Source organism: Chiloscyllium plagiosum, chromosome 3, assembly GCF_004010195.1.
Source record: "Chiloscyllium plagiosum isolate BGI_BamShark_2017 chromosome 3, ASM401019v2, whole genome shotgun sequence".
NCBI classification, from domain to species: Eukaryota; Metazoa; Chordata; class Chondrichthyes; order Orectolobiformes; family Hemiscylliidae; genus Chiloscyllium; species Chiloscyllium plagiosum.
Window position 1 is genome coordinate 117,709,465 of NC_057712.1, and position 8,672 is coordinate 117,718,136.

Here is an 8,672-nt window from a genome sequence, read left to right on the forward strand (position 1 = left end):
AGTCCCACCTGGTCCAGAGGTGTGGCCAACATCTCTACAAAGGCTGATTAGTAAAATAGGTTAATGAAAAAATAACAGGAGTCTCAGGGATTCTCCTCACTCTCGGTACTAGTTCCAAGCAAATTAGTCAGATTCTAGGTACTGTGCACGTGTTAATAAAGGATAACTTGATGACAAAGGTCCTGGCCTCCATAGAGTTATTTCGGTCACTTATCCTCATTCCTCCTTTGGCCCAGCTATCAAACTTTGACTGATAAAGCTCCTGCGCAGAACTGGGTGATGTTCTACCACATTAAAGAACTGTATAAATGTGCGATATTGTTTTAAGGGTAAGATCAGACTCACTCACAATATCTCCTATTTATATTCATTACCCTCCATTAATGCTATCAAAACTCCCACTTCACAAACCAACCATTTGGGTAAGATGAACTACATGTAAAATTTACATCCCAGAAACACATCATTTAGCTCAATGTATTCAGCCAGGTATTACGCTCCACACAAGCTTCTTTTCACCCCTCTTGATGGCCTCACCCTATCATCACATTTCTCCTGAATGGGTTAGCTAAGTCATTTGCTTGAACTCCTCCAAATAGTAGCAAGCTCTACATTCTAATCTTGGTAAAGAAGTTTCCTATGAATTTTGTACTGCATCAGATTTACTTGTCTTTATTATTTTATGTCTTTTATCCCTGGTTTTGGATTCCCCCATAAGCAGAATTACTTTTTCAACTTCTACCTTATCCAAACCCTCCGTTGTTCTGTAGACAGCTATCAGATCAGCCTTCAGCCTTTTCCAGAGAAAAGATGATCTCGCAGTCCAGTTTTTCCTGATGATTTTTACATGATATTCTTTTTGTAAAGCTGCTTTTACAGCTACTCCAATACCTCTATATTCTTTTACAATACGGAACCCGGAAACGTGCACAATATTCCAAGTGTGGTTGAATGAGCATGCTACACACATTTAGCATAACTTCTTTGCTTTTCAGTACTCAAAGTGCTTTCTTTGTTTGTTCTTTTTATGGCCTCGTAAACCTGTGTTGTTATTCTTAATGAACTGGACCCAGTAACGAGTCAAGTCTGAACTAAAGCGACTGGGAAAAAACACTGCATTACTCTTTATGCATTTCTTCATTTAATGCTGCAGATATTACTACAATAGTTCTTAAAGGGTTAATAGCATTAAATTTAACATGATTCAATGCTATTTGCATAATCCTGACCTCCAACCTTTCAGTTAAAACAAAATTGCTGCGTCACTGTTGATATTTATTTGCTAATCTGTAACTAATGGCAGATACGACAAAAAAAACTCCCACTACATTCAGGAAGCTCGTGATCACTGATGACCAGCATTTCAATACATATTATATAAATAGATATAACAAAGAAAGTACATTGCCAAGTATAAAAAGAAAAGCCTAGAAAAATTAAAAATCAGGTTCCTCAGCATCTGGAAAGAAAAATACAAGCATATGTTGCACAGAAGTGCTGAGATGTTAACTGGTATGTTTTTTTTAATCTAATCAGATGTTGACAGGCCAGCTATACACATCCAGATTTTTCTGTTTGACTCACTGTCTTAACTTAAACCACTAACACTCTAACATTGTTTGTGGAAACTGAATCTACTTGCACCTAATAAATGTAACAAATAGAATGCAATACAACTTATATTTAACATTATGCCAAATGCTCATTTAAGACAGTATTCAGGAGTGACAGTCTCCCTCTGATTGAAGTGGTATAAAAGGGGTGAAATGGGCACTCTCAATCTAAACCTTTGGGACACAAATACACACATCTGCCTGGCACTAAGCTGGCAGTGTCACATGCATTGCTAATAAGGAAAACGTAAGTGTCATATTCCTTCTCAAAGTTAGGTTTCATGTGTGTTGCTAGGGCAGAGCAAGGAGAGTTTTATTCTGTACACAGTAGCCGAATTCAGATAACAGCATGGTTAACTAAGGCGGCAAAATGGAGAGCAGGCCATTTCCCCTAAGAATGCTATCCCTCCTTAACCAAAATAACACACACAGCCTTAGCTTAATTGTGGTAGTACACAGCAATGGGGGAAGTCATTGCTGAGTTCGAATCCACATACATTTATGTGGCACCTTTTTTTGTTGTCTGCTGCAAATCTCAAAGTGCTTCACAGACCACTTTCTAAAGCACAGCAACTGTTGTAATGTTATTAAATCAGGCAACCCAAGAGTGCATAGCAATATCCTGTGGAAGGCACCAAGATTGATGGACAAATGTCAGACAGGCCATCAGCAGAATTCTCTAGCTCTTCTTTATTCTGAACAGGCAGGCAGGGCTCTGTTTTGAATTTCTATGTTTGTAATTTAGGTTGATGTTGGGGGTCAGTGTTGAGGAATATTCACACAGGAGCCTTGAGGTTTTTGCTAATACTGGGTGCCTAAACATTCCAATCCATAGTATTAATTTTCACATTCACCTATTGAGCACAAAATATGACCAAAAATTATTTTCATTGCATCTTTGTACTATTGCAGTTTGTTGATAACATGATTTATTCTGAACTGAATTCCAATCAGTGGTGTGTGTCTCGGCTTAGCTGTAGCACTCTCTATCGGTAAACCAGGAACTACTCCAAATACTTCAGCCTGTAATCTAGCTGGTTTCACTGCAATGTAGATGGAGTGCCGAATTATTGGAGGTACTTACTTTTGAAAGAGACCTTAAACTAAAACTCTGACTTCCCTCTCCAGTGGAATTAACAGATTGCAGTATGGTATTCCCAATGTCCAGACTAAATTCTATTCTTTAGTGAACATAACAAAAGACTGATAAAAACAAAGTGCTGGAGAGACTCTGACCTAGAAGACGTCATATCAAACTCTCAGCAGTAACTCAATTTTTTTCTCCACAGATGTGCCGGATGTTGAGTTTCGTGAAAAGAAAGTATCAAAATGGAAGACTGAATTTAAAAAAATATTCATTCACAGGATTACCCATATCTAGTTGCCCTTCAGAAGGTGCTAGTGTGCGGTTTTCTTGAGCTGTTGCAGTCCATGCACTGTATGTAGACCCTCAGTGCTGTTAGGGAGTGTGTTCTGGGACTTGGAGCCAGTAACACTGAAAGAACAGTGATATGTTTTCAAGTCAAGATAGTGAGCAGCTCAGAGGGGAACTTGCAGGAGTGGTGGCCCTATGTATCTGTGCCCGTCAGTCTCGGTGGTCGTGGCCATGGGTTTGGAAGTTGCTGCATAAGGAATCTTGGTAAGTCGTTGCAGTACATCTTGTAGATGCTATACCTGACTACCACTGCTCATTGGTGGTGGAGAGGCTGGATGGTAAAGCTGCTGATTTGGATGCCAATCAAGTGAGCTGCTTATTCCTGGATGGTGTTGAGCTTCTTGAGTGCTGTTGGAGATGCAGTCAGCCAGTTTTAACTTTTAGTCATAACATTTCCCATATGATGTCAGTTCTTCATTGCCTGCAAAGTCTTTGGGACAGCTGCTGTTAATGACCATGAGCCATGAACTAGTGAAATAGCAGGACAGCTAAAGGACCTACTCGTGCTTCTGTGTTCTTAGTTCTACTTCCTCACTTCATCCCCATTTCTACTGATTCCAAGAGTCCATAAATCCATTAATTAGCTATGAATATATAAAATGGCTGAATAAATTACACATTCAACCAATTCAAGGTAAACTGGGGATAAGTAACAAATGCTAGCCTTTCTTACACCTCATAAGAGAATAACAAAAGCCTACAGAACTCACTTACATCGACAATTCTCACTTTGAGGAAATATCTACTCATCTCAACCCTAAATAGCTGATTCCTCATCGTGAGTCCATGTCCCCTGAATAAGAACATGCAATATGTACAAGGGCATCATATCTTCTCCACAAGGTATAAATTTTGTGACAAGATAAACTGTTTACATCTATATCAAAGCTGCTCCAACGTATTGGGAAAGTAGAGGTTTTGGAGATGGTTTAAACTCTGAATCGATTTTTTTTCTCACAACTACAACTCAATATGGAGATGTTGACATCAGCCTCCTTAGAACAGCAGGCCCTTGTTGACTTCCTGATGATGCACTGAAATTTAGTCCAACCACACAATCACTTCCTCACATTTTTAAAAAGCACTCTTGCCTCATGTAGGTGCTCACCAATAAAAAAACGAGTTGAAGAATGAAAGAAAGGGAAGAAAGGGAATCAAGGAGACTAGAAAAAAAAAAGAATTTTTAATTAATCTTTTTGGAAGGGAGAGGTCACAACTCGTAAACACCAGTGCAAAAAAAAAGGCATTCTTCTCCACCCGCAGCATTATAACTTTATAGCAGCTGTCATTTTAGCGTAATAGCCACTTTCTCTCTTCTAGTCTGAAAATTGCATGTTCAAGTCCTGTCAGAAATTTAAAGACATCACAATTGGTATTCCAGTCCTTCACATCAGAATTTAGACTGAGGCATTATCTGTAAACTGAAGCAATTTCTACTCTTTCAGGGTTGATGTAAATAAATCCCACAGCACAACTTCAAAGAAGAGCTCTACTGCTGTGGCCTGGCCAATACTAATAGTCAACCAACTTCACTAAAACAACAGTTACACTTTTTTAAAATTCACTCGTGGGAATTTGGAGTCACTGCCTGGGTTAACATTTATTGCCCACCTCTAGTTGCCTCTGAAAGGGTGGTGCTGAGCTGCCTTCTTGAACCTCTGCAGTCCATTTGGTGAATGTAGACCGACAATGCCGTTAGGGAGGAAGTTCCAGAAATTTGATCCAGCGACACTGAAGGAATATATTTCTAAGTCAGGACGATGAGCAGCAGGGAGGGGAACCTGCAAATGATGGTGTTCCCATGTATCTGCTGCCCTCTCCTTCTGGATAATAGAGGCTATGAGTTTGGAATGCACTGTCAGAGAAGCCTTGGTGGATTTCTGCAGTGCATCTTGTAAATGGTACACACTGCTGTTACTGATCATTGGTGGTGGAGGGAGTGGATGTTTGTGGATGTGGTGCAGATAAGTTACCAACATTATCACACTTCAAAAGTACCCAATTGGCTGCAAAGCATTTTGGGATGTTGTGAGACCATGAAAGGCACTAAATAAAATGCAAGTCTTTCTTTCTTTCTAGTCATCTTCATTTCTGTTAAAAGTGAATGAACATCTTTTTTTAAAGGGGTGGATTTTAAGGAAAGCCTTAAAATTAGAGGTCAGAGTGAGGAGCAGTTGCCTAGAGACAGAATACCAGATTTCTGGCCTGAGGGAACTGAAGGCAGAATGGAGCAAGAGGAAGCCTGAAAGATCAGAGATAGATGAATGGAGGGTGTAGTGATTATAACGAGGTCAGCCAGGTGCACTGTATAGAATATGAGTTCCCTGATTGGAACTGTTAATCTGGTCCAATCAGGGAGCCCTGGCTGACAGATAAAAAGAGCAATGTAATCAGGACGGGCTGGTCGAAAGTAAAACTGCTGTCTTTTGTGTACAGCTGTCAATGTTTTTTGTAAACTGTTTTGTAACTTGTTTAATAAAATATAAAAAAAAAAAGCAATGTAATCAGGACGGGCTGGTCGAAAGGTGTCAGAGCAGCGGAGAGCCAGAAGGCACGTAGGGTGGGCTGAGATCCGGAAGGCTTGTGGGCTACCCTACACGCTGTCGTCCCAGGGAAGGGGACGGGCTGTCCTAGAGGTGGCCGAAAGGTGTGCCAGGATAGCCCACTGGTCGGTGGTGCAACGGGGTGGGTGAGAGCCCAATGGTACGCAGGGGCGGACTGAGAGCCAGAAGGCAGGTAGCCGTCCTCAGCGCTGTCACCCCGGGCAGGTACCGGGGCGGGCTGCCCCAGAGGTGGTCGGAAGGTGCTGAGGGTGGCTAGTGAAGCCGGAGGGTGGGTAGGCCGTCCTCAGCGCTGTCACCCCGGGCGGGTACCGGGGCGGGCTGTCCTAGAGGTGGTCGAAAGATGTGTCAGGGCGGACCGAGAACTGGAAGGGGCATGGGGTGGACCGAGAACCGGACGGTGGGTAGGGGTGGGCTGCCTTAGAGTGGTCGGAAGGTGGGAGGGGCGGGGGCTTGCTGAGTCTGTATTGTCTGTACTTTTGTATGTAACAGTACTGTCTAATGTACAACTCTCATTGCTGTTGTCTCTTTATATCTTTATGTGAAACTGGGATTTGAGGTTTGTCCTCATGCCCCTGTAAACTGTTTGAATGGTAGGGTTTGGGGCCTGGCTTTGCTCCTCTCCCTTGGAAAATTGCGGTCTCTTGTATGCAGCTGTAAATGTAACTTGTTTGTTGTAAACTGTTTTTGTAATTTGTTTAATAAAATAAAAAAAAAGAGCAATGTCAGACATTCTGACACTATAGAGCTGGTTTTGATGAAGCTGGATCAGTGTTAAGGACTTTCCATGTGTAAATAAAGGGCGACTTGGTGACTGGCCTCTGTGGAATTATTTAGGAGAGTTTAAAGGAAAGTTTGTAAAGAATAGAAATAGTTTCAGGAGGTACCAAGTCATAAAGGGATTTAAGCAAAAGGAAATGGTATAACCCATCAGGGAAAGTATGCTGGCACATAAGCCCTACTAATCCCAGGGTCCTCGCAGAAGTTAACGTGTACAGTTTTGGTCTCCTTACTTGAGAAAGGATGTATGGCACTGCAGGGGGTGCAGAGGAGGTTCACTAGGTTGATTCTGGAGTTGAGAAGGTTGGCTTCTTAAGAGAAATTGAGTAGACTGGGACTGTACTCACTGGAATTTAGTGGGGCCTCTTACTGAAACATACAAATTTATGAAGGGACTAGCTAGGCTCAAAGCAGGGATGTTGTTTCCACTGGCAGGTGAAACTAGACCTAGGGGACATAGCCTCAAAAATAAGGATGAGTAGATTTAGGGCTGATTGAGGAGGAACTGTGGAATTCCCTGCCCAGTGAAACAATTGAGACTACCTCAGTGAATGTTTTTAAGGCAAAGATAGATAGATTTTTGAATAGTAAAGGAATTAAGGGTTATGGTGAGCAGGTGAGCAAGTGCAGCTGAGTTGACTAAAAGATCAGCTATGATCCTATTGAATGACGGAGCAGGCTTGAGGGGCCAGACAGCCTACTCCTGCTCCTGGTTCTTATGTTCTTAATGATTTAATCAAAATCCCCAATTTACCGACATAATGATCAGATTTCTATACTTAACGAGGACTACTATTGATCACAAATAAATAAATTATAGCCACAGGCATATGACTTATCAATACATAACTCAACCCGTGAAAACTCTAACTCTTCTCTCCCCTTTTAAAACCTGTGTATGTACATGAAGAAAGGCACAGATAAAAAATGTGATGTTATTTTATGGAGGGAAGGAATAACTTTGGCGAAACAATTCAAGTAATAACAGTCAATGTTTGATGAGATGTTCCTTTTCTTTCCTAAGACCTGCTGTTCTTCAATCCAACTGCTCCAGCTTCTTTCATTCCTTTACTGGTGTCATAGGACAATTGCTACATCAACTGCATAATCTTTTAGTTAGTTACTGATTAAAGGCAACAGATCACAGCAAATAGTGGGGAAAAAAAGACACTGACTTTGTTCAGGCTTCAGGTACTAATACTTGCAGAGAAATAGAGACACAGCACTTGCTCTTCCAGCAATCAGGAAGCTTCTCCCAGACAAGAAAACTTCTGCCTCTTGATCATTCACACACACAAGCTGTTCCCTTACTCAGGAGTCAGAGAGTTGTCATCAGGCTAATGAGCTCTGGCAGCCACAACTGGTCGCAGCTGCACAAACCAATCAGCTACCTAAACAAAAACAAATTGAACTGCGGATGTTGTAAATCGGAAATTGCTGGAAAAATTCAGCAAGTCAGGCGGCATCTGTGGGGATAAAACAGTGAACGTTTTGGGTCCAGTGGCCCTTCTTCAGAATTGAGTTTCCAATTGAATTTAATTTAATTTATTGTCACATGTACCGAGACACAGTGAAAAGCTTTGTCTTGCAAGCAATACAGGCAGATCACAGAGTTAAGTAGCATAGAGAAGTAAATAATAGTTAAACAGGGGCAAAAACAAAAACAGGTACAGGCGAATGTTAAGAGTTTGTGAGTCCATTCAGTATTCTAACAACAGTAAGGTAGAAACTGTTGCGACACCAGCTGGTGCGCCTGTTCAGGCTTCTGTACCTTCTCCCCGATGGTAGAGGTTGTAGAAAAGAATAGCCAGGGTGGAACGGACCTTTGAGAATGCTGGTGGACTTTCCTTGACAACGGGCCTGGTAGATGGATTCTATAGATAGGAGGTTGGCCTTTGTGATTGTCCAGGCCAAGTTCACCACTCTCTGTAACTGTCTCCAATCTTGATATATCCAGACAGAATGCTCTCGATGGCACACCTATAAAAGTTCGCAAGGGTACTCGCCGTCATGCCAAATTTTCTCAGCTGCCTGAGGAAGAAGAAACTTCGTTGGGCCTTTGTAACCAGTGCATCCACATGAAGAGGCCAAGAAAGCTTGTTGTGAATGACCACTCCCAGAAGCTTGACACTCTCCACTCGTTCTACCTTGTTAAAGTGTAAGGGGGCGTGAGTAACATCCCACCGAAAGTCAATAATTAACTATTTGGTTTTGCCGGCATTGAGAGCTAGGTTGTTCTCAGTGCACCACCTTTCCAGATCTTCCCCTTCCCATCTGTAGTCT

General features: G+C 41.8%; 1 long non-coding RNA gene across 1 annotated transcript; it reads left to right on the forward strand.

Moving 5' to 3' along the window:
* Window positions 1-629: 629 nt before the first annotated feature.
* Window positions 630-8,383, forward strand: LOC122548472. Its single transcript, XR_006311246.1, has 3 exons — window positions 630-1,512; window positions 2,903-3,252; window positions 8,347-8,383. It is a non-coding gene; the product is annotated as an uncharacterized LOC122548472 (long non-coding RNA).
* Window positions 8,384-8,672: the final 289 nt, after the last annotated feature.